Genomic DNA, 24,784 nt, shown 5'->3' on the forward strand with positions numbered 1-24,784 from the left:
ACCAGTTAACATGTCAGGACAGTACAGCTTGGAAAGTATAAGGGCTTCTGCTGAAACTGCTCCTCTGAGATACATAAATGACTACTGCCTGAGGGACACAGCCATTTGATTCTTTAAATAATTTAAACAATTTTGCATCTTGAACAATTGATTTTTTTAAAACGATTTGTAGGCAGAGACAACACAACATAATCTGCATCTAATCATGTAGCCATGTACCTTTGTTTTTGTGAATGCTTCACATTTTTTTAAAAATCAGGATTGAACTCACGACTGTGCGCTTGCAAGACAGGTGCTTATGCCACTGAGCTAAATCCCCAGTCCCAATGCTTCACATTTTATGTGTATCTCTAGCCCTGAATACAGACTTTAAGGAGGAATTGATTTGTTTCACCTACTGAGGCACCAAATGGCTGCTTTGAGACTATATCCTTACCTGTTGGCTGGGAGGAGCAAAACAGGCTTCATAGGAATTGGAATGTCAGGTGAGATAATGATTAACTTAGGCTAGCTTCCACACATGCAAGTTATTATCTTTATAGAGTGTTTTGTATTGTAGAAAGGAGGCCAAACTCCCTCTGCCTCTGTCTGTTCCCTCTGTTCCTATCTTCCCTATCTAGGCCCAGCAGCACATTTATTCTGGACAATAGGAAGGCCCTTTCCCTTCCATTACTGTAACAAAACAGCTTCTGCAATCTCTGTAGAACTGGGAAATTCACCTCAAACCACCAGCCAACCAGCCAGCCAAAACACCTTCCTTAGGCACAGTGTCCTCTCTCTGAAATGATGTTAATTAGGGCTGACTGGTACTTGCTTTTGTCTCCTTAAAGCATTTTTAGTCCAAATACAGGAATTGTTGGACTGTAGGATAGGTCTCTGAATAATAAAGGTACTCAAATAACATTGCCAACAAACAAGACTAATGTGTGATATTTGAAGTCAGGGCGATTGTGACCTTTTGAGAGTGGTGGTTACACGTGTTTACTTTAGAGAAATTTACTAAGCTACTCAGGGTTTGGTTTTTCTGTGTATATAATAGACTAATAAAAAAGTCCATTAACTTTTTAAAAAGATACCTGCCCCTTTTCCATAGTACCCTAACTCCTATGTATGTATGTTACAAATATTCACAGATCTGTGTTGAAAGATCATATTTTAGTTGAGAAAGTCTTTCATGAAATGAAAAGAGAGGAAGGATTTTTAAGCTTTTAGTGTGAAGTAGATTAATTCTGTATATAGCTTCTTTGATCATATACCTTGTATGTGGTCTGTAATTATTCCACATAACTTGTTATTGATTGGATTGTGGTAAAAATTTAAGTGTAAACACTTTGCTCTTTCTTTTTTACCTCAGCCTTATAATTCTTACAGTCTGAGAAATGAGCTTACTTTCTTAAATTAACAGCTATTTGTCTGAATACTGGGGGGATAAAAATACCTGATTTAAAATACCTGATAAAATACCTTATAAAAATACCTAAAATACCTTATAAAATACCTGATTTAAAAATGCAGACTATACCATTATATGTAGTGTGTAATTTTCTTTTCTTTTTGGCATTGGACTTTGATGCTTGCTTCTGCTTGGCTTTATGCATTTGCTCTGACTACTAGGACAGCCAGAAATAAGCTGGTAAATGGGAAAAGGACATTTCTTCCCCCATAGACAATACAAATAAATAGAGATTAATGTAGATTTTAGTATTAGTTTTGAAACAGAGTGGATCTCACTCTAGGATAGACTGGCATGAACTCAGCATCTAGTCCATGCTGGTCTCAAACTGGTGACAATCCTTGTGCTTCAGCTTCCTGAGTGCTGAAATTATAGGGGTGTACCACCATGGTTAGCATGTTATTTTCTTTTAAGCAGTTAATTTCATAAAGAATTTATTTGTTTTCTCCTAGGTTGGAAGGAAGACTAACAGAGAAACAACATGATTCAGGTAAAGAGATTTTTAATTTCTTTGTTTTTATGCTTAGTTACTATTTTCTGGGTATTCTTGCAGGAAGATCTAAACAATCCCTTCCTTTCCCTTCCCTTCCCGCCCCTTCCCTTCCCTTCCTGCCCTGCCCCTTTCCGTCCTTCCTTTTTTTCTCTTTCTTTCTTATTTTTGGTTCTCTCAATTTGGAAACTTGTGTCCTTCCATTTGAAATTTTTTTTTCTGTAGTTCCCTTAGTAATTTCTTTGTGTATTTTCTTTTGTTTTTTGACTAACATATTAGTTGGATATTTGCACCTACTAGTTTGATCTTTTAACTTATTTGCATTCTTCCCTTACTTTTCCATCTTCCTATTTTCTACTTGCAGAAAGATTTTCTTAGAGTCTGTTGAATTTTTAATTTTATTGAGCTTGTTTGTAATTTTGAATTTAACTTTTTGAGGCCTCTGAATATTTCTTTTTAAAAAATAGCATCTGGTTTTATTTTACAGCTGCAATATTTTCTCATTTCCTTTGAGAACAGAAATTGTTTTTGCTGTTTTCTTCCTTTTTTTTTCCTGCTGTTTTTGGTGTATAGTATTTTATTTTATTATCTGCCTGTTTAGATTTGTGATTTTAGTGTTAAAGGTTTTTCTGAAATGAATGGTAGTATACTTGTACTAAAGAGTGAGACAGTGAAAAGTGGACTAGAAGTTGGTTTTCTGGTGAGCTTTCCTAGAGAGTCCTTAGGCAAGGAGGGGCGTGGCCATTATCAGAACTTACAAATTTTTGATTTTCTTGACATTCTGTTTCTCCCAACAGAAATCCTCTTTATCTTGCTGACAGTGAAGATTTGGGGTAGCCGTGCAGGCTATACCTGTTGTGGTTAGATCTAAGTGAGACTGTTTCAGTCTTTTCTCATATCCCAGAGTCTGAAGTCTTGCTATCCTATCTTCTCTGTTGTACTCTAAGAAAATAGCTTCGTTATATGTGTATTATAGCAAACCTGCAATGTGGCTTACTAAATGTGTTTTTTTTAATCCTTTTTCCCTAACTGATATGTTAAGTGACCTAATTGATATGTTGAGCAATACTCTCCTCTGTAAAGAATTCCAAGAACGGGAGCTGGGGATTTAGCTCAGCGGCATAAGCGCCTGCCTTGCAAGCAGGCAGTTGTGAGTTCGATCCCTGGTACCGATAAAAATGAAAAAGACAAAAAAAAAATTGCAAGAATCTCACCTAATTGATATGTTAACCATTGTTGCCCTCTACAAACTACAGAAGTTGTGCTAAAACAAGCTAACAAGGGTTGTTAATCACTGTTAGGCGCCTCTATTCTCCGCTAAAGAGCTAAAGAAAACTAGGATGGCCCACTAATTTACACTTGTTTGAAGTAACTTGCTTGTGTGTAGAGAGATTTGCGTATGAGTTTAACCCTTTACCTGGCCTTGACACATAACTGCTGTTTTCTGTTCTGTATGGCGCCTTATTGCCTTCCTCTCCCTTCACCTATCTATCTAGGCCATAAAGAATTTGGGTTTCTTGTGACCTCTTCCCGACCCAGTGATGATCTGTCATAAAATGAGCCTGCCCCAATTTTAAGAACTGTTTAGCTTCAAAGAAATTACCGGGAAATACTATGGCCCAAACCCCAATCAGTGCTTTCCTTTTGTTCAGTATGCATCAAATGAGTTAGATATCAGATCTTTGTAAAACTTAAGTTTCAGCTTCTTGTAACTCTTGACCCCTTCGCACCCACTAGCGAAAATGAGCTGTCCTGGGATAATTAGCTGTCTACTTTCTTCTCCAAATATTGCTGCAGATGTGCCACTCCGAGATAATGTCAGTCTGTAGGATGGGAGTAATTTGAGAAACACCAGGAACTCCCTAGATTATCAGAGCTAAGTGGACAGCAATATAGTTTCCAGACTCGGGTCAACAAGTTTGATGGCTCTGCAGGTTTCTTTGTTTCTCCCCCTCTTTTTCCTCCAGCCTCTTTTTAAAGTTTTCCCTTCAGTCTCTGGGACACAGTCTCCAAATTGGCTCCTGGAGACTCGTCGCCAGGCCTGGAAATAAAGCCTTTGCTACCTAAATTTTCGGTCTCTTGCTTCCTTGAATTTTATACTGGGGCCCGAGATAAAACATTCTCCAGAGTACCTGCTGCCTTTTATGGGAATAGGGATAGTTTGTCTGGCTTTACTATGTGGGAGAAAGGCCTTTTTTTTTTTTTTTTCTTTTTGCTTAAAACAGCACAAGTTTATTATCCTCACAGTGGTGAAGTCCAACTCTGGTTTGAGTAGGCTTAACTCACAATACTGACAGGGTACATTTTGTCCCGGAGGTTTAGGGGAGAGTGTAGTTCTGGAGGCTAGCTGAGTTGTATGGCCCAAGGCCCTCTTCCACCTTCAAAGTCAGCAGGGTCAGGTCAAGTATCCTTCACATTGCTTTATTTTGACTATTCTTCTATCTGCTTTTTCCTATGAACTCTATACTTACATTGGGTCCACTCAGATAATCCAAGGATAATATCCCAATTTTTCTTTATTGGGGTAAAAAAACACATAACACAATATTTACCATCTTAACCATTATTTTGTACAGTGTAGTAAATGTTAACCATGTCCACGTTGTTGGGCAAAAGATCTCTTAAGACTTTTTCATCTTGAAAAACTGAAACTCTTAACTCGCTGAAAAATAGCTTTTCCGTCTTCTCAGGACCTGCCAATTGTAATTTTATTTCGTTTCTTAAATCATATAAGTAGAATCATGCAGTATATGTCTGTGATTAGCCAGTTTTACCTGGTATAATAACTACTTCTTTCATGTTACAGCAAATGATGTGATTTTCTTCTTTTTTTAAGGTTGGATGCTATCAGGCAACATTTAAGTGACTTTTGTTCTTTTATTGTGAATAATGCTGCAGTGAACGTAGACATGCAAATATCTCTTCAAGCCTCTGCTTTCAAATATTTGGGACTTAGAAATAGGATTGCTGGGTCATGTGGGAGTTCTGCATTTAGTATTTTGCACAACTGCTTGCTTTCTGCAGTCACTGTACATTTTGCATTTCTACAAAGAGTATGTAGCAGTTCCAGTTTTTTTATAACTTTGCCAACATTTATTACTTTCTGTTTTTCATTAGTGGCTATGGATATTACATGAGAGGTTATATCTCACTGGTTTTCATTCATTCCTGATGATCAGTGATGTTGAACATCTCTTCATATGCTTATTGACCATTTGTATATCATCTTCAGAGAAATGTCCATTGAAGTCCTTTGTCTATTTTTTTGTTTTTGTTGTTGAATATAGGAATTTTAAAATATATTCTGGTTATTAATGCTTTAAGCAATTGCATGGTTTATACATATCTTTTCCCATTCTGTACATTGTCTTTTCTTTTCTGTTGATGGTTTTCTTTGTTTTACAGAAGCTTTCCTTTTGTTTTTGTTTTTTTTTTTAAATTTGCAACACTAGGGATAAACCCAGGGTTACTGTACCAAAGAGCTGAATCCCCAGCTGTTTGTTTAACTATCTATGTGTATTTATTTAGTTTTTGAAGTATCAGTGATTAGACCCACTCTGCTCTAACCCTGAGCTACACTGCTAGTCATTTTTTAAATTTTGAGACAGAGTCTCACTATGTTGCCCTAGCTGGCCTCACATTTGCCCTCCTCTTGCCTTAGCTGGGTTTACAGAGATATACCACAGTGCCTAGATTTATACAGATGCTTATGTCTGATGTAGTCTCAAATTATTTATTTTACCTTTTTTGCTTGTGCCAAGAAAATCAATTGTCCAGTGTTCATGAAACTTTTCTATTTTTTTTATAGGACTTTTATAGTTTAAGATATTTTAGCTATTTTGAGTGGTTTTTGTGTCTATGGAAAGGTTATATTTTTACAAAAACCTAGTTTTTGAGTCCTCCTACCTCACCCACTGTCTGAGCTAGTAAAAGCCCTCTTTCCTGAGACTTGGAAACAGTTCTCTGGCTTTTTGTTTGCGATTCTCTGGCCCTGCAGTCATCTGTGTTCCTCAGCTTGCAGAATACCTGGATGGATGTTGTCTTCACTGATGTACTTTTCTGTTTCTTTTGTCTTTATGGGTGATAATTTGTACTCATGTGGGTTTCTGTCAGGTTCTGCATGGTGCCAGTCCATCATGGCACTGACCCATAAACATATCTTTCCTACACTGACTCCAGTGCTCGTCTTCTGGTCCCAAAACAGTAAATTTTCTGTCTCCCTTTTACACACGTGCCACAAGTCCTCCAGTCCCGCTCCTGACACTGTCCACTCATGCAGTCTTCACCCCTCTCCCAATCTCATAAAAGTAACTCCCTGACTTGGGAGCTTGCACTCTCCTGCAGACCTCCTGTGCCTTCAATAAAGGCCTCTCTCTCTCTGTCTGTGTCTATCTCTATCTCTGTCTGCCTCTCTGTCTCTCAGCTGCGCCAAAAACCCTATATATTTATAGATTTTTCTTTCTTTACTATCATTTGTATGTGAAATTAGAGGAAAGTAGAGATAAACAGGCCTAATTTCTTTAGCTAATTGTAAGCTCCACATTTGTATTACATTTTAAACTTAAAGCTTTTGAAACAGTGGTACCTAATATTTCTTTTTATTAGGTCCAGTCTCCAAAAAATATGTGTTAAATTTATTTATTTATTATTTTGGTGATAGTGGGGGTTGAACCAAAACTTTCCCACTGAGCTGTATTCCATCCCCTTTTTTACTTCTATTTTTTTTTACTTTTTTGGTTCTGGGAATTGAACTTATGACCTTGCACTTTACAGGCAAGTACCTGAGCCGCTGTGCTAAATCCCCGGCCCTATTTTGTTATTTTACAACATGGTCTTGCCAAGTTGTGTAGGTTGGGCTTGAAGCTGTGATCCTTCTGCCACAACCTCCCACAGTACTAGAATTATAGGTATGTGCCACCACACCCATTTTCTTTCCTTCCTTTTTTGATAACTAGCTTTTGAAGTCACCTGTGTACATTCAAAGCAAACATTAAGTTCACTTTCCAAATACTGTTTCATTTTTCAAAACAAACTGAGATTATTATTATATTAAACAATGTGAGACTTGAAGAGGTTTTAAATTTAAGAAAACATCATTCATCTTCCTTCCTTCCTGTAATTGAATACTTTTAAATGGATAGCAAGGGAACATCATTATTTTGAGTTTTTAAAAATATTGTAACAACTGTTTTTTGTGACTATAGTTGATTATTTACAGGAGTAGTGTGATTCCTTTTAGATAGGATAAAAATGATTAAATAGGGATTGTGTGGCAAAACTAGGTTCTATAGAACTAGTAAAAGGGTAGTTTTTTTCTGTTCTAAGAACTGTTTCTTTATAGAATTAAGCCTGTTAGTTTACTCAAGATACTGGTTATTTCATTTTGTTGATAGAATCCCTTAGGATTTCATCTGTCTAGGGATAGCTTCAAGGAATCCATAATTCTCTTGAAATATGTGTGGGAAGAAAGGAATAGCCTTTTTCATCAGGTATTCAGTGATATAGGCCTTATTATTCACCTAAGAAGATTAAGATTCTACTTTTTACAGATTATAGGAGATAAAGAATAAATGAATGTTGCTGATTAAACACTATCAAAAGCCACTGCCTTTGCATCTCCTATTAGATTCCACATTCTCACATATTGTAAATAAAGTACTAAATAAATAATACTCTTTGTTCTGTTTGAAGTGCAAAGCATTACTGGTTATGTACATACCCATTTACACACATATAAATATAAAAGGTATCACTTATAAGGGTAGCGTTCTGGCCTCAGAGAGAAAATCAGTTTTTATAAATCAGCTTGAGAAAAGGGTAAGTTAATAGTTATCTTTGTTTCAGTTTCAAACACTATGATTAATTTGTGATAATTGACCATTTAAGATTGTTGATAAATACATAAAAAGAGAAACACTTATGTAATAGAGTAAAAGGCTTAGTCTTTAATAAGAAAAGGTAGTAGAGTAAGGTTTTTTTGTTTGTTTGTTTGTTTGTTTGTTTGTTTTTTGGTACCAGGGATCAAACTCATGACCTTGCACTTGCCAGTCAGGCACATATGCCACTGAGATAAATCCCTAGCCCAGTAGAGTAAGTTTTATGTTTATATATATATATATATATATATATATATATATATATATCCTAAAAGTTAGAATGCTAAGTAAAAAGAAAAGATGGAGGTGAGAGTTAGACCAGCTGACTCCATAAGACTGAATTTTTTGATTCTTTAATGTTATAATGAGTCATACTGAACCTGTGAGCTTCTTTTAGTTTTCAAGTTCTATACTCCTATTTTGAAGTTATTAAATTGCTCCTCTATTTCAGGCACACCATTGAGTTCTTAAGAATACAAATGTGTGTCCTTTGAACTGGCTGTTGTGATTAGTTTTTACTAGTGCTGTGAACATCAAGGCTGCTTCTGTTTGGGCAGTGATTATGTTGAATTGATTAATCAATCAATTCAATCAATTCCTGTTAGTCATTTACTTTGACCTTTTGTCTCTTAACTCCAAGTTATAGTGTTAAGTGCTCACTTAAGGAGGGAGCTGGCCTGCAGTTTTTAGCTTCTCAGTGTTTATTATCAAAGTCAGGATCACCACTGTTTTTTTAACGTCCTATAATATTGAATGAATGTCTGACTTTTGGTATACTAGCTGTTTTGTTTGGGGATTTCATATGTCTTATTGTATCTTACTCAAGTCCCTTAGAATTTTGCCTACCCCCTCCCCATTTACCAACTCAGAACACTAGAGATATGCCCTGTGATAAATATTTTAATCTTTGATGATTGCACCATTGTGAATGCATTAAAGTCTCTTTTTTGTAGATGAGAATCTATTCCAAGTGGTTGTCCACTGTTTCTCAGAGAGTAAGTGGCGTAAATGACACTGAATGCTGAATCTGTTAGTCTCAGTCTTGTACTAGAGAAGCAATGCAGTATACTGTCTCATCTTTTTCATACAAAAACATTCTTAAACAGTTACATTAACTTTGTTCGCATAGTTGTGACGTGAGCCAGGTATTCTTTACTGCTGAAGCTTCCTCCTGATATAGGGGAATGAAACTCCCAACCTGCTGTATGTCCAGTATGAGTTTGTGTTCTCTAAAATCAAGGAACGAATTTTAGGAACAATGGAGGTTAGGAGCAGAATATATTTATTGAGAGAAAGAAAGCTTCTGTCTGAGGAACAGGAGGGGTCCCTTAGCGGTTGTCAGGGACCCTGTCCTTTCTAGGGACTTTTATAGAGTAAAATCATGAGGTTAGATGGGTCCAAGGTCAGGAAAAATGGGAACTTGCAAGGTGGGCATAAGATGTGACAGAACTATGGTCAACCAATAAGATTAATTGCTCAAGTAAAATTGATTAAAATCAGGAACAAATAAGGGAGCAAGTCACGTAGTAAGCAGGCATGCTTAACATCAGTGACTCTTCCTAGAGCAGGATGGGATGCTGACTCCTGACTTCCTCAGGGCTATAGAGAACTATTTGGACTGTGGACTCTTAGGATATGGTTGTATTTGCTTTGTCTTTTGTCTTGAGATCTGGTCCACAGCAGGAGGTGCCTGTCTCCTCAGAGGTCGCAAGATTTCTGGGCTTCTGCTCTGGCTCCTTTGAGGGCTGAGCGCTATCTGACTGCCTATAAAATTTCTAACTAACTCAGCTACCTATAACACTCCTAGCAGTGGCAGTTCTGGCTTAAGATGCACTGAGTGACTCCCCAGGACTGGCAAGCATTTCTGCTGGGGCTGTATTTCATTTTCTCTCAGGCTTTCCAGGCTGCCAGTAGTAATTAGGTTGCTTCACCTGAGCATTTGCATCAAGCCCTTCCAACCAAAGCAAGTTGACACTGGAATTTGGCCATACAATCACTGTTAAGTACAGATCATGTATTTACATAACAATCTCAAGACTTTAGGTATACTTTTATCAATAAGTAGAATTTCTTTTTGTTTTAAGAATGTTTGTTTCCTGATTCTCTACACATAATTGGTAAAGTTGAAAAGTTTAAACAAAATAGAAGTCATCACCCAGAGTTAGCCTCTGGTAATATTTTGGTATTGATACTTTCATTTTTATTCCTATGAATATGAAAATACAAAATTAAAATCATAGTCTTCTGTATTCATATTTACTTGGTGTAACTGCAGCATTTTCCACATGCTTAAATGTGCTTTTATTTAATAAAGTACGCTGTATAGGTGATAGTATAAGCAATTTGGTCCTGCTGTTAAGTGGATCTGATCCTTATTCAGTTCAGTTAAAGCCTCACCAGATTAAGTCTTCATGTCTTCTTGTGTATTTTGTAAGATAACAAATGCTGGTTATTAATGATGGATGGAACAATCTAGTTTTAAAAACTTTCTCTGCTCTATCATTCAGTGAACTTGCCTTGTAAGTTTCCCAGTACAAGGCTGGGCATGAGTAGAACTCTGGAAATTCTTTTTTAACTGAAAGAGTTTAGAACTTCCTTTTTTATTCTTGAAAGTATCTCATCTGTGTAACGTCTACATAGTTAGATGAAACCTCTCAAATTCTGATTTTCAGGTTTCTGGTTGACTGTACCAGTTAGCTAAGCCTTTCCTCTCCTCTTTGTTTGGCCAAATACTTCAGAAAGGCCAAATCTTGAGTCAGGCACCTGCATTGGTCAGAGAAAGCCCCAGGTCTCATGAGGGATGCTACTCTTGCATTTTTTTGGAGAGCATTCACAAGACAGTACTCATGTGGTTTCCCTTGAATGTGATGAGTACTGTGATGCTGGAGATTATAGTTACAAAACTGAGTAGTTGTAGTTGCAGAGGCAAGATGGGTGAACATTTTATAAGAGGCTCTTGGGAAGCTAGACTGAGCTTGAACTTGATATCCTCTGCCTCAGCCTTCCAGGTCACTGGGATTACAGGCATATGACCTTAGGATACTGAAAATTTTTTTATGTTATGTTAGACAACGTGTCAGGTATTTTTTCACTGACTTTATTATATAGTTTTTTTGAGTATTTATTTAGGAAAAAAGATTTAATAGAAATAAACATTGTGTGAGTAATGATTCAGTTATAGAATCTTTTTCTTCTAAAATATTTGGTGAAAAATGTTAATTATTAATACGTTCACTTACAAATTGTTAAAGTCAGAAAAGCAATTGTTAAGAAAAATTTTGGATATATCATTGTCCTGACATTCTCACATTGTGTTGCTTTCCCCTAAATGAATCAAAGTAAAGTAAAACTTAGTTACTTGTTTCATGTGTAGGCCTGATTGGGGATGGGTAGCTATGGTAAGAACATGTAAATACTGTATCTATTTGTAATCCATATCAGATTTCAGGTTTACTCCTCACTGCAACTTTTTTTCCTGTGAAAGAGAGTAAAATGTTTTGAGTCTCATCATGTAGAATAAGCCAGAAAGATCTTATTCCTGTAGATATAAAGCAATTCTTTTTTTTTCTGCTTAATAAGATACATTGTACCGTTTCTGATATTGTTTTTCTCATTGCTTTTTACAGTATATTAAAGTTTTATATAACTCTTTTCTAAAGATAATATTAGCTATTGGCTAATTTTTTGATATTCTAGGGGCTTTAATTTCATGAATCTGTAGCGAAATAAATCCTGGAAATCTGTGTTGACCTTTATCACTTCTTTCATTAAGCAGCTTTTGATGACACTTTCAATTTTGGGCTTTCCTTTAGATACTGTAAGCAGTGAACGAAACTGACCAGACGGTGCGGGGGGGGGGGGCTCAGTTGGGGAAAAATGATAATGTGCATGCTACATGGTGATCAGGCTGCTTTGGTGATGATGATGATGATGATGATGAGATGTAGCAGGTAAATGAAAAGGGCATGTGTAAGTGCTGTGGACATAGTGCAAGGAAGCAGAGAACTCAAGGAAGACTTAAGGGAGGATGAAGCATCCAGATGTGGGCCTGAAGCATGGTGGGAGACTGCTACATCTGGAGCAAGAACATTCTAGCCAAGATGGCAGGAAGCACAGAGGCCTGCACACTTTGCTTATCTTGCCAGACATTTTCATTCAGTCTTGTCTAGGTCAAGTTGATTCAAACCCAGCTCTGTCATAGTAAAAGCTTGTAGTCTCTCTACTACTCTGGGTTACTCTAAAAGGAAATTTTTGTTTGTCTTGGGCAACTTTATACTCCTAACAGAATCTGTTGTCATGAGCATTGAAAATTTCACTGTATCTCAAGCACAAATGATAAATATTTTGTGTTCAAATAGTGAAATCTCAATCTACTTTTTTATTTATTTGTTTAAAAGTAGACTTTATTTTTATAGTAGTGTTAGATTTAGAATTGAGAAAGTTTAACGATTGCCATGCACTCTTCCCCTGATTTTTCTTCTTCCCTCCATTAGCAACCTTCCTTGCTGGAATGGTGCATTTGTTGTAACTGATGAACCTACAGTTATGTGTCTTTATCAAAGTCAGATACCCAAAGTCAGATTTTTATGTTAGAATCCATTCTTGGTGTTGTACATTCTATGAGTTTATATTTAATTGCACCATTTCATTTCATTTCACTTCATTTTATTTCATTTGGAGGCAGATTTTTGCTCTGTAGTCTAACTTGGCCTTGAACTCACCATTGCCCTGCCTCAGCATTTTAGTGCTGGGATACACAGACATGTGCCAGTGTATCTGGTTCATTCTGTGGGTTTATGATGACACACAAGACTGGATTTGGGAAACTAATAGAGATAAGGAAGACCACCAAGAGAGTGAGAAGGGAGTGCCGAGAAGAAAAGATAGTAAAGAGTATACGGTATTCTGAAAGCCAGGAAAAGAAAGTGTTTCCTGAAGCTCCAGAAAGTTAGTCTATCTCATGCTGCTAGTCAGTCATATTAAATGAGACTACTCTACTACAGGCTTTAGCAGTGTTCGAGGTCATTGTTGGTTTCAAAATGGATGAGTTTACAAGAATAGAAACAAAAGTAGGCTCAGGAGAGGAAGGAAGGGAATGTATTTGTATCATAGTTGAGATTTATAAGAAAGTTTCTTGTGTATTCTGTTGAGGCATGTGTATCATTTCCTGATCAGTTCTCAGATTTACTGGGCACAGGAACCTGGTCCAGTACAGGCAGCCTTGGGATTGAAGATAGAAGGTGTAGGAAAGATGTACAAGACACAGCTGCCTAATCCTTTTTTGCTGGGAATGGAACAATTTTCTCAAAAAATGAATGTAGGAATTGGGAGTTCTAAGCCAGCCAGAGTAAGAGCCCATCTCAAAAAAAAAAGAGAGAGAGAGAGAGAAATCTATTGTACAGCTTGGTGACTCTAGTTAATAATGTGCTGGTAATAGATACTGCATGTGTTAATTAACACGATATAGTCATTTCATTTTGTAATTATAGGTGTAGCAAATTAACATTTTACGCATCAGTATAATTAAAATAAATATATAAAAAGGGACTGTGGATTATTTCACACTGAGTATATAAACATGGCCATATGGATATTGTTGCTAGAATAAAAGTTTCTTTCTTAAAATTATTACATCCTTCAAAAGGAAAAACTGAGTTTGTTATATTTGCTTATCTGTTATTTATCAGTAGTTAAGTGTTACCATTTTGAACGGAAAAGAAATGATCTTTTTACCCTAAGTGATGCCTTAAATTTATAGTAAAGAGCATTTTTTACATCTTTTGTTGTTTGCTTGTAGTGGTAGGGATTGAACTTAGGGTCTCTCCCCTGCTAGGCAAATATTTTACCACTGAGCTATACCTGTCGCCCTTATTACACCTTATTGTAATTATTTGACTGTATTTATTTTACCAGATTGAGAATTACTTAAACAAGGTATAACTTTTTATTTATTTATCTGGTGTTTATCATCTTACCTGGAATACAACAGAATTTTAATCAATATAATTAAAATAATGCTATAACATCTGAGTCTTTTTCCTCTAGTGCCGGTTAAACATTAATGTTAATATGTTCTTTAACCTACAAGGACAGAGAGCTTTCAATTCTTCTGGGTTGGAACAAATGTTAAAGGAGTATTTTGATAGGAAGGGGACAGTTCTTTTTCCTTTGCTTTTATTAGGTGTTACCCACAAAGGTCTGAATAAACTGAATGCATACTGTCCTAACATAGTAAGAAGAGAATAACTTTTGATCTGTGAGAGGTTCTGTCTCTTCCAGAACTCAGAGATTTTTTTAAATGATGTTTTTAATGTGGGTGTCATTTACACACTAATTACACACAAATTATACCAATTTGAATAGATCAGAAAATCAGCATTTCTGGCAAGGAAAAGAACATTTCTATCATCCTAGAAAGTTGTCTTGTAACAATTTTCAATGAGTTATCTCACCCAGAGGTAAATTCTGTGATTTTATCAATAGATGTTGCTGTTTCCAGAACTTTAAACACGTAGTGATGATACTAAATGTAAGTGCTCTGTGTCAAGCTGCTTTTCTTCCACTTAATGATGGGTTTGGGATTTATATTTGTGTTGCTTGAGTCAGTAAATTTCTTTCTGTGGCTAAGTAGTATTGTTATTATCTTTTAAGTCCAAGGAAATTCCTTTCTGATTCTTCCTGTTATGAACAAAGAGTTGGACAAGCCACACAGAAAAGGCAGCAAAAGTGTACATTTTTTGGCAGTGGAAAGAAAGCATACTCTGCACAGTGAAGACTATGAGGATAATGGTAGGGCTCTTTTGAATTTTGGAATTCCTAGGTTGCTCCTCCCTCGTGCAAATAAGAGAATTGGAACCATTGTGCTAGCAGATCCTTACTGGGCTGGGGTCAGATGTAGGCTGTCCTGTGGAAAGTTCATTTGGTTTCATGCCCAATGTAAATGAAGACTTGTACATGCTATATGTATTTATTTAAATTTCAGAATTTTGTAATTTGATTAAAGTTACCAAAAAAAGAATTTTAAAGAAATTGTATAGATACTTGTTTTAAGTTTAGCTAGCCAAATGTCTTTGGGAAAATACATGTTTTATCATACTTGTTTTAAATTTAGCTAGTGAGATGACCTGGGAAAATACATGTTTTATCATTAACTAAAACTGCATTTTGTTTTGTTTTTGTCTTTAAATGTCTTTGTACCTGGGCCACTGTGACAATGGCTGCTCTTACTCTGTAAATCTAGGGACAATTTACCCACTAGCAACTAGACATAGCCTCTCCCATTAGCTGTTATCTTGACTGTGTTCTAGATAGTAGATCTAAAATGCTCTGAATCAGCATATTTTGCTGTTTATTACCACCCATGTAATCATTAAGCTGAGGATCATTTTCAGATATCCAAGGCTTCTGTTTATCTCTCTGTTCTTGACAGTTTTATAGCTAGGTGTTGGAATAGGGCAGCTTTCTGGAAGTCTGCTGTCTAGCAGAGATGCTGACCTTGAACAAAGGATTACATGGCTAAAACTTATGCAGTCAGTTAGCCTGTGATACTTACAAAAAGAATTACATGAATACTGAGAATAATGAAGTTCATTTTCATTGGAATAAGTATCATAGAGATATGTCATTATCATAAGTATGTTAACCTTATCTGGGATATTTGAAAGAAGTTTCTTGGAGGGAAAGATTGATGCTCAAATAAGGGGTTAGGAAAGTTTAAGGAGAGTTTTTGAGCAAAGAGCTGTCAGAGATAGAGATTAGGATTCATTGAGATGTCTTTATTCCTGACAAAGTTTAGTTACTTCTGGAATATTAGGGTGATTTTTTTCCCCCATAATCATCTGTGTAAAATGTGTAGTAAGACAGGATTGCACAGGTAAATGAATCAGAGCCTACAAAATGTTTTACAGATTGACTCTATGAATGTTTATTTTGGATAAACATATACTGAACAAGTTAATCACTTGGCTGTGGACATAGCATGCCTCCTGGTACTTGTCTGCTGAGTGTCTGTGATGTGTCCACATTTTTAAAACTCAGGCTATAGCATTTTCCTCTTTGGTGTTTTAGGATGCCATGAGTTTCCTATGGCGTTCATGGGTCAGCAAACTACAGTCGTCAGGCCAAATCTGGCATAAGACCTATTTTTGTTGTTGTTGTTTTGCAGTGCTGGGGTTAGAACTGAGAACCTGGAACATGCAAGGCATGTGACTAAAAACTGATCCACTTGCCCAACTGCCAAGACCTGCTGTAGTCAGAATTGTTTTTTGTTTTGTATTTTTTAGGGGATAACACAGCCATGCCCATACATTTGAGTATTCTCTCTGACCATTTTCACAGTATAATGGCAGAGTTGAGCATATGCAGAAGTCCCATAGCTGGACAAAGTTTAAATATTTACTATCTGATCCTTTACAAAAAATATATGGTGACCACTAGTCTAAACATAATCTATAACAAAATACCCAACTAATTCTCTATTCTGCTTAGTATTTCTTAACCTCTTCTTTTTTTCATTGCTGTTGCTATTCTCTGTAGCTGTTTGTTATCTCTGCTCAACATTTTGTTCTTTTCTTTCCTATTAGTTATTCCAGACTGTGTAATAAATAAATAGTACTGATATCATTTTACATGATATCACATTGCATCTGTTAGTCTTTTGTTTTGACTCTTCTCCACTTAAATTTTCATTACTTCTTATTTGCAAGAGGTTTCCCCATGACACAGAAAGCACACACTTTGGCTCTCATCTACCTGTGTTTAAAGTTGAGCTCTGCCACTTAAATATTAGGTTAGCTTAGTAATAGGTTAGTGCTTCTCTGAACCTCAGGTTTTGCTCAGTGTGGGAATGCCTTGCTTACTTCAGGCTTGTTGGGAGAACCAAAGCATCTAAGTGCTAATGCATTCATCAGTTCTTCTGTATAGTTGAGAATGCTAGATGACTGGATTCTTTCACTTCTGTGAAACACAATTGTACTTCTGACTTTATTTGTGGAAAAAAATGTAACTTCTTATTTTAAAATTCGATTTCAAACAACAATAAAGACACTTATTATAAATGAACGAATTGGAGAAGAATATAGTGTGTTTTAACTAAACTTCCTTTGTAGTACCTTACTAGGAATATTAGACAAAAAACCAAGTTGCTATTTATTTTAAATATCAAAGTTTCTAAGAAAGGAAAAGTTCGGTCTGCATTCTTACCACCCTATCAAAACACTGAGAATACTTCGTCTGTATTGTTTAGATGTGGTGACTTTTGCTGACAATATTAGTAGGCATCATTTGCTTACTCCAGGCATACTCCATATGCACAGCATCTGCTACATTGCTTTGAGGTTATAGAAGTCACAGGAATATATTGAGTAAACTGATGAATTTAGGAATAGAGGAGCATAAAAGAAGTGGAACAGACTTGCTTGTGTACAAGCCTTTGTGCAGCTCCTTTTTTTTTCTTCTCTAGTTAACATTCAGTTTTAAAAAAGGAAACATCACTCAGAGAGAAAGTAGTCTATTTGAGAATCATCTCCCAGGCTCTGACCTTTGGGCTTTCCTCTTCCTTGTTCTCTATCAGCAGGAAATAGTGCATCAGGGGTAGGGAGCTTGTTTCCTTTTTGCACTATGGTTTATCTCTACATAGCACTCAATGTAGCACAGACTTTGCGGCCAAATCAATTCACAGATTATCCCAAGGTTTGGTCAGATGTCTGAGCATAGCAGTCAGGTACTAGAGAAATGTTGCATGATGGTATTAGCATGTCTTACGTGAGGCTGACTGGGGAAGGGCTTGCTTTCAAGTTCATATGATTGACAGAATTGTTTTCTTGTGGGCTTGCAGAATGAGCTCTTCAGTTTCTTGCAAGCAGCCAGAAATTGCCCTTCATCATAGGCAGCACGACAGCATGGCAGCGTGTCTTTTCATAGCCAGAAAGAGAGAAACTTGTATTGCCAATTGTAATAGTATGTAACATAACCGCATGTACATGTCATTTCTGCATTTTTCATGGGTTCTAAGAAAGTTATAGTAGGACTTGGTCATACTCCAGAGGAGGGGATTTCCCAAGGTGTGGATGATAAAAGAGACCAAACCAAGGGACTACTTTAGTCTGCCAACACATAAAACTGGCCAGGACTCTAGTTTATTTTACTTTCCCCTCTGCAATTCTACAAATTAACAAAGAGCATGATTTTTGTCACTTTGGGGATTTTACCCCCTTTTCTTCTGAAAGAGAATTCACCAACCTTGAGTGATGTTTTTTTTCCCCCCTTCTCTTTCCTGCTGTAGAAATCAATGAAAAAGTCACAGGTAACTGCCTTAGGGAGTAACTTTCATTCTGTCTGGGGCCCTCCTTCCAGATGGGCATTTTGAGTATGTGACACATTGTATAAGCACATGTTTCTGAGTCAGAGTGTGGCTTATGCAAAGGACCTCAGTGAAGCCTTTCCAGCTTTTGTATCTTCTGTCACTGTGCTCCTTTCAGCAAGCCCCAAATTCCCAGATTAGTTCACTTGCTTGATGCCATCATTTTAGGATCTGTTGCTATAACTGTATTGACAGAGTTTTGTTAGAGCTTTAGCCCCATTAACTGCTCTTATGTGTTTTTACTGTCCTCTTTTCTTCTGTCATCTTTGGGATGTTGGTTGTTTTTTTTTTCCTTTTGTTTAGCCTACTCCCAGCCTGAGGCTTAGTCCTCAGTTTCTTCTCTTCATCACTGGGGAGACATTGTAGTAATAGAAGTTAAGAATGAGGACTAAAGCTAATGGATTTGAACTCCAGATTTTGCCATTTATTAACTGAGTAATTTTGAGCAAACTATTCAATTTTGTTTCTGTGTAGCTGGTATAAGTATTTCTGAATTTTTCCCTGACAAGCAGATACTTAAGCTGATATTTTTTCCTTTATTATTAAGTGCAATTTGCCCCCAGGCTCATTTTTGGTTTCCTGATGAAATGGGCTAAAACGTGTTTCCATTTATATGGATGTCTTTTTGGTGTCGTTGCTGACTTCACCTGGTACTTGTATTCCCTCCAAAGGATGAGGAATGTATGCTTTTTCTAAAAGCACAGTATTTAACAAGCACTCATTGTCATGCACTTTATTCCACAGATTTCATAATATACTTTAACCTATATAACAGAGTCAGTTGTAGTACCGATATCACTCCCATTTTATAATGCTTAGACTTAGACTGATTAAACAGTTTGTTCAAGGTCTTCAGTTGAGAAATCTAGTTCTGCATGACTACAAAGCATATGCTTTTAAAGACCACAGGACAGGGCCGGGGATTTAGCTCAGAGGCACAAGTGCCTGCTGGGCAAGTGTGAGATCCTGAGTTTGAGCCCAGGTACCAAAAAAAGACCACAGGACACTCACCCAAGCCTCCATCCATGAATCAGCACCATTTGCAGTCTGTAGAGGGAGAGAACTAGGCTCCACAAGTAAGTGATCCCCACCTGGAAACCATACCATTTTCTTTGTTTTCTTGGGTTAGGTCTTATTCTCTTTTGTTTTATGTTAAATCTGATAGCATGAGCAGCTATTTAAAAGATAGCAAGACATATTATGATAGCCATTTTGGATTTACTATTAGCTTTTGAAGTCTTTTATTGCATTCAATGTTTTGTTTTTGTTATTTCTACTCTATTCTCGTCTGTTTGATTTTTACTATTCTAAAGGTATCTGTAGCTATTTTGAAGGGAGCAAAAGGCATTATGGTATCTATTGCTGATCTCATAAAGTTTTGAAGTCCTGTATCACTTATACCAGTTTATGTTGAGTGGTTTTATCCTGTTTTATTTTCCTTGGCTTTATCCTGTTTAAAAAAAAAAAAAAAAAGACCATAGGACATTGTCTCATTGTCTCCCATTAAGAAAGCTTAAACCTCTGTTAGTGAACCATCCCCATAGCCCAGAGAGTCTAAAAATACAAAACATTTTTGTCCTACAATTGTAAGAGCTTTTGCTCCATGTTTGTGTATCCTTTGGCACACCATAGGATTGGAATGCTTCAGTTTGTGTGTGTGAGCATTGCTGGAGTTTGAACTCAGCATTGTGCATGCTAGGTAGATACTACACCTTGCTAAGCTGTATCTCTAGCCCTTTTTATTTTGTATTTTGAGGCTGTGTCTCATTACATTGCCCAGGCTGGCCTCAAATTTGCAGTCCTCCTGCCTCAGCCTACTGAGTAGCTCGAATTACAAGTGTGGCCCACCATGCCTGATAACTTTTGGTTTTGATACCAGCCAATCTCTTTAACCTAGGGACAGCATGCTTGATCTTGTCCAGTCTATAACATGTACATTCAAAAAGGAGTGTGTTTTTTCTAGGTTTCTGCTTGATTTTTATACAATCTTAACATGATATGTATTAGTAGCATAAGTGGGAAGTATTGAATTTTTTCTTTTCTTTATTAAATTGAAAAAAATTAATATTGTACCTACGGTTTTTGCACTAAGATATATCCCTAACCCTTTAAAAAATTTTTTGAAACAGGATTTCACTAAATTACCCAGGCTGGGCTTGAATTTTTGATCCTCCCTTTCCCTTCTGGAATATTGGGATTGTAATGTACCATCCTGCCTAGTGAGTGGGAGTTTTCACAGTAGGGTTTATATGTTCAGATTGTCCTTTTAACTCATCTGATGAGTTAATTGCTTTAATGGTAATGGTACTGTCATTGCTCTGCATTCTTTTATTCTTTCATCTCTGTTACCTTACAACTTCTTCCCGTCCTCAATAGAGCATACTATCTTCTGCTGAATAGAATCCATTAACGATGGTTATTAAAGTCACTTATAATTATTTGGAATAACTAACCACAGGGATAGAAAATTGCCAAATATATTTATTGATGATTTTGATTCTTTGAGCTTACCTGTTCCAATATTTTGTATAACAGCCAATAAAGTGTTTTTTATTTCGAAGCATCCAGGAATAACTACACTGTAAAGAGATAGATTCTCTTGTGAACATTGTACACTGATTCTGAAGGTTAAAAAAATGAATGCTGAACCTATTCTGAGTAGTTAGCATCATTGGAATAAATTCTACAGAGAATGACTTGAAAAAGATGGAGGAGTGCCCTTTATAGATAAACATTTCTAACACTTCTGTTTCAAAGTGATATGGTTTAAATTGTTTTTAAACAAAAGCGGACAGATTTATACAAGATCAGCAATATTGTAATGTGGTCCTGAAAGAGAGCCATGTTTGCTGGGCTGCCTGCCATTGTCCGTGTCATGGTTTATGTCTGTGGCCCCCAGGCCTCATGCATTTGCATTGTGCATTTGTGATTGGTTCATTGTCTAGTGCTTGGATTGATGGTGTCAGTGCTACACCACATAGGGGTGGAGCCAGGATGTAATGTAATGACAGGAAGAAGATGTGTCTTACTCTTTTGCCAGTTTCCACCTTGCTGTTTGCAGCAGCCGTGAACTGCGGCCCTGCCATGCCACCCTGCCTTGGAGCTAACGGAGTATGGATTGAAACCTCCAAAAAACTGTAAGAAATAAACTTTTCCTTTCCCAACTTGGTGCATCAGGTATTTTGTCTCGACGACTAGTAAAAAGTAACTAAGACAGTCCGGATGGACTTCATCTCTCTCACCTGCCTGTGGAGTGCACAGAGTGTAGCAGGATGCACATGATTCATTCTTTCCTTTCAAGAATTTATCATTAGAAAAAAATCAGGAGGCTAGCGATGTAGCTCAGTGGTGGAGCATTTGCCTCACATGTGCAAGACCCTAGATTTTATCCCTAGCCCTGAAAAAAATATAAATAAGAAAAGAAAAAGAAAAAGTGACTCTTGATATGAGGAATACCAGCAAAAACATGCTGGAGCTTTCTTTTTCCTAACATTAGTAAAAAATGTCACCTAAGATGAGCATTTTCATTTAACATGTTATTCTGATCAAGGTAGAGTAGTTTCACATGTTATCAAAAGTCTGACTTAAACCTGTCTCCAGCATGTAGGGAGAGTAGGGGAAAAAAAAGGGCAGGACAGGAATGTAGTGTGTGTACTAATTAAAAAAAAAAAAAAATTAAGCCCACCGCCCAAAAAAGGACGAGTCTCCACTTGACAGCATACCATTATGATTTTAACTATGCATTTGATAAACTCTACTATAATTATACTAGAAAGTTTGATAATTGCAGTCATCATTTGAGCATATATTGTGTGACGGGCACTGTACATCCATTACCTCTAAATCATGTAATCACTCTTTAAGGTAGTTATTATTGCTCTTATTTTACAGACCTGGAAACTTAGCCTTAGATGGAAGAAAATGTTTGCAAAGATCACTCTGTTGTTAAATAGCACAGGTGTAGTTCAAACCTACTTATTTTAAACCTGTATCACATATCATTGCATTTGTCATGCTTTTAAAAGGCTTCCACATGAGGTGCGAGGTTAGGCATATAAAGCCACAATCCACCAATGAACATGGCCTTCTCTGTGTTGGGTGTAATCTGCAAGTCTCTGATGCTTCTGTCCTTCCTTGGTATTTTTATTGATGTTGGCAAGATCTTTGTTACCAGGTAAATTCTGGTTTATGTGATGTTTGTTCCATCCTTCTGTCTTAATGGACTGTACCCACTGTGGTTTGGGAAACTTAAGGTTTTTGTCTTATAAAAGTGGATGGAGTCGTGTTCAAGTTGTTACAAATCTCTTCCTTATAAAATAATTTTGGGGTTTCAAGTGATAGAAATTAACTAAGATTTATGTTTTGTCAGTGTTATCCATTTGGAGCCATATGATCTTCACATAAACTGATTTGAGGCATTTCAATGAAGACGTGAAAGCAGAAAGTTTTAACCCCAGTTATTCTCTTATGCCATGAATTTTATAAATCTCTGGTATTATTGAATTAGTTACTCTTGAATTAGTGACTATAGACCAGGGTAGTAATTCTGAATATTAAGCACTGATGGGCCTGGTGCTGGGAGAGAGTACTTTTGTTCAATCAAACCATGCTTGACTCTAGCAGGGTATGTTTTTCCTCTTAATCCTGCTGCCATACAAGATAGTAGGGTTTAAGTCTGGGAAAAGATGAATGGATTTTCTCAAGGTTTCCTTGTAGTAAATGATAGAATTTTAGACCAAGGTTGTTCAGAAGTCTGATGTTCTTTGGCAGATGTTAGGAATTTGAATTGTTTTGATTAGTCATCTGACTTAGCCTTACATTTTAAACAAGTTGAGAAGTAGAGCAGGGATTCAAATGAGAATTAGCATAGCTAGTAGTTTAATTGCTGACAAAGCAGTATTTAGAGAACTCAAAAATATTAGCACCTCCTTCTCTGGAAATAAAACATGGCTTCCATCCCAGCAACCTAGTCTTAGTCCTCTAGTGACACAGAAGTCTAGTCGCTGTTGTCCTGCTGACTGTGGCAGTCAGCTGGCGTCAGGTGTTGGAGAGTCCTGGAGGAGGTCCTTACCCCAGCCTACAGCAGCGGCTGAGCCCTGAGACTGTGCTCCCAGCAGCGCTCTAGTTGGTCACTCCCTTCTGGGCAAAAGTTAGGAAAGGGAAAGAGAATGTACTGTCCTGTCACTCCTTCATGGGAACTGACTGCAGATGTCATCCTGAAGGACACACTGGACGCTATCCTAAGGTTCTCTTCCCCAACTCCAACAGTGGAAATTGTACTTTTGATATTTTTCTTTAACATCTTAAAAATTTTTATTAGTACACATTTATAGAACATAGTAATTACATTTCTTGTGGAGAGCTGGTGCATATATATAACACTTCCAATTCTTTTTTCATCCCCTTTATCCCTTCCCTCTCTTCCACTCCCTCCATTGTTTTAGTTTATTAGTACATATGTCTAGTATATAGTATTTACATTCCATGTGGGAAGTTGGTACATGTACATAGTACATTTTAATTCCTTTTTTCATCTTATTTCCCTTTTCTCTCTTCCCTTCCACTTGTCCCTTAATTCCTTTCCTTCGTTGCTGTGGGATTTTTTTGGGGGGGGTGGTATGTATTTGCAGTGCATGATGTTCACACTCTTTGTGTGGCGTTGGTATATGTATAGATACATCCCAATTCTTTTTTTTTTTAATTCCTTATCCCTTCCTTGATTCCCCTCGCTTTCTGTCTTTTGACTCCTTTTCCTCTGAGAATGATTTGTCTCTTAATTCCTATTACCTATCTTTTATTTTGCTTTTATTTTTTATTCTGAGTTTCTCATATAGGTGAAATGATGTGATATTTAAGCTTATATATCTGATTTAACATCATGGTGCCAAGACACAAACATTTTCCTACAAATGACTCAAGTGTATCCATCTTTATGGCAAAATCATACTCCCTGGTATATAAATACCACATTAAAAAATTCTTTTCATCTATTGAGGGAATATGAGCTACTTCCAATATTTAGTTACCATGAATTGTGCTGCTAGAAACATGGCCATGCATGTATGTCTGCAATATGATGTCTATAATTCTTTTGGGAAGATGCTAGAAGGAGAATAGATGGGTGAAATTGAATTTCTAGTTTCAGTCTTTTGGGGAATCACCATACTGATTTTCATAGTGGTTATAGTAGTTTGCATTCCCACCAACAGGATAGAAGGGTTCCTTTTTCTCTGCACCTTCTCTAGCATTTGTTATTCTTTTGTCTTGTTTGGTTTTTGTTGATGATGACCATTCTTTCTGGGATAAAAAGGAATCTCAGTGTTTTTAATTGCATTTCTCTGATGACCAAAAATGTCAACCATTTCTTCATGTATTTATTGGCTGTGTGTACTTCTGTGAAGAGTCTATTCATTTTGGTTGTGCATTTTTTATTGTCTTTTATTTTGGGGGATCTAGTTTTTGTTTGATTGTTTGTTTTTTGTGGTACTGGGGATCAAACTCATGACCTTGTACTTGTTGGGCAGGTGTTTACACCACTGAACTAAATCCCTGGCGAGGGGTCTAGTTTTTTTAAGTTCTTTATATGTTCTGTATATGAGTCCTTT

The 24,784-nt window shown here is 36.7% G+C and overlaps 1 protein-coding gene across 5 annotated transcripts in view; it reads left to right on the forward strand.

The window, feature by feature from the left end:
• Positions 1-24,784, forward strand: part of Sgms1 (sphingomyelin synthase 1) — a 279,814-nt gene that overhangs the window by 139,469 nt on the left and 115,561 nt on the right. For all 5 annotated transcript variants that reach the window (XM_013156809.3, XM_003473559.4, XM_013156811.3 and 2 more), the window contains one exon: positions 1,906-1,943. The gene's annotated coding sequence lies outside the window, so the exon portion shown is untranslated. The remainder of the gene's footprint in view (positions 1-1,905; positions 1,944-24,784) is intronic.

The sequence above is a fragment of the Cavia porcellus genome, unplaced genomic scaffold, assembly GCF_034190915.1.
Source record: "Cavia porcellus strain 051 isolate PalLab524CR breed Dunkin Hartley unplaced genomic scaffold, mCavPor4.1 scaffold_28, whole genome shotgun sequence".
Lineage (NCBI taxonomy): Eukaryota > Metazoa > Chordata > Mammalia > Rodentia > Caviidae > Cavia > Cavia porcellus.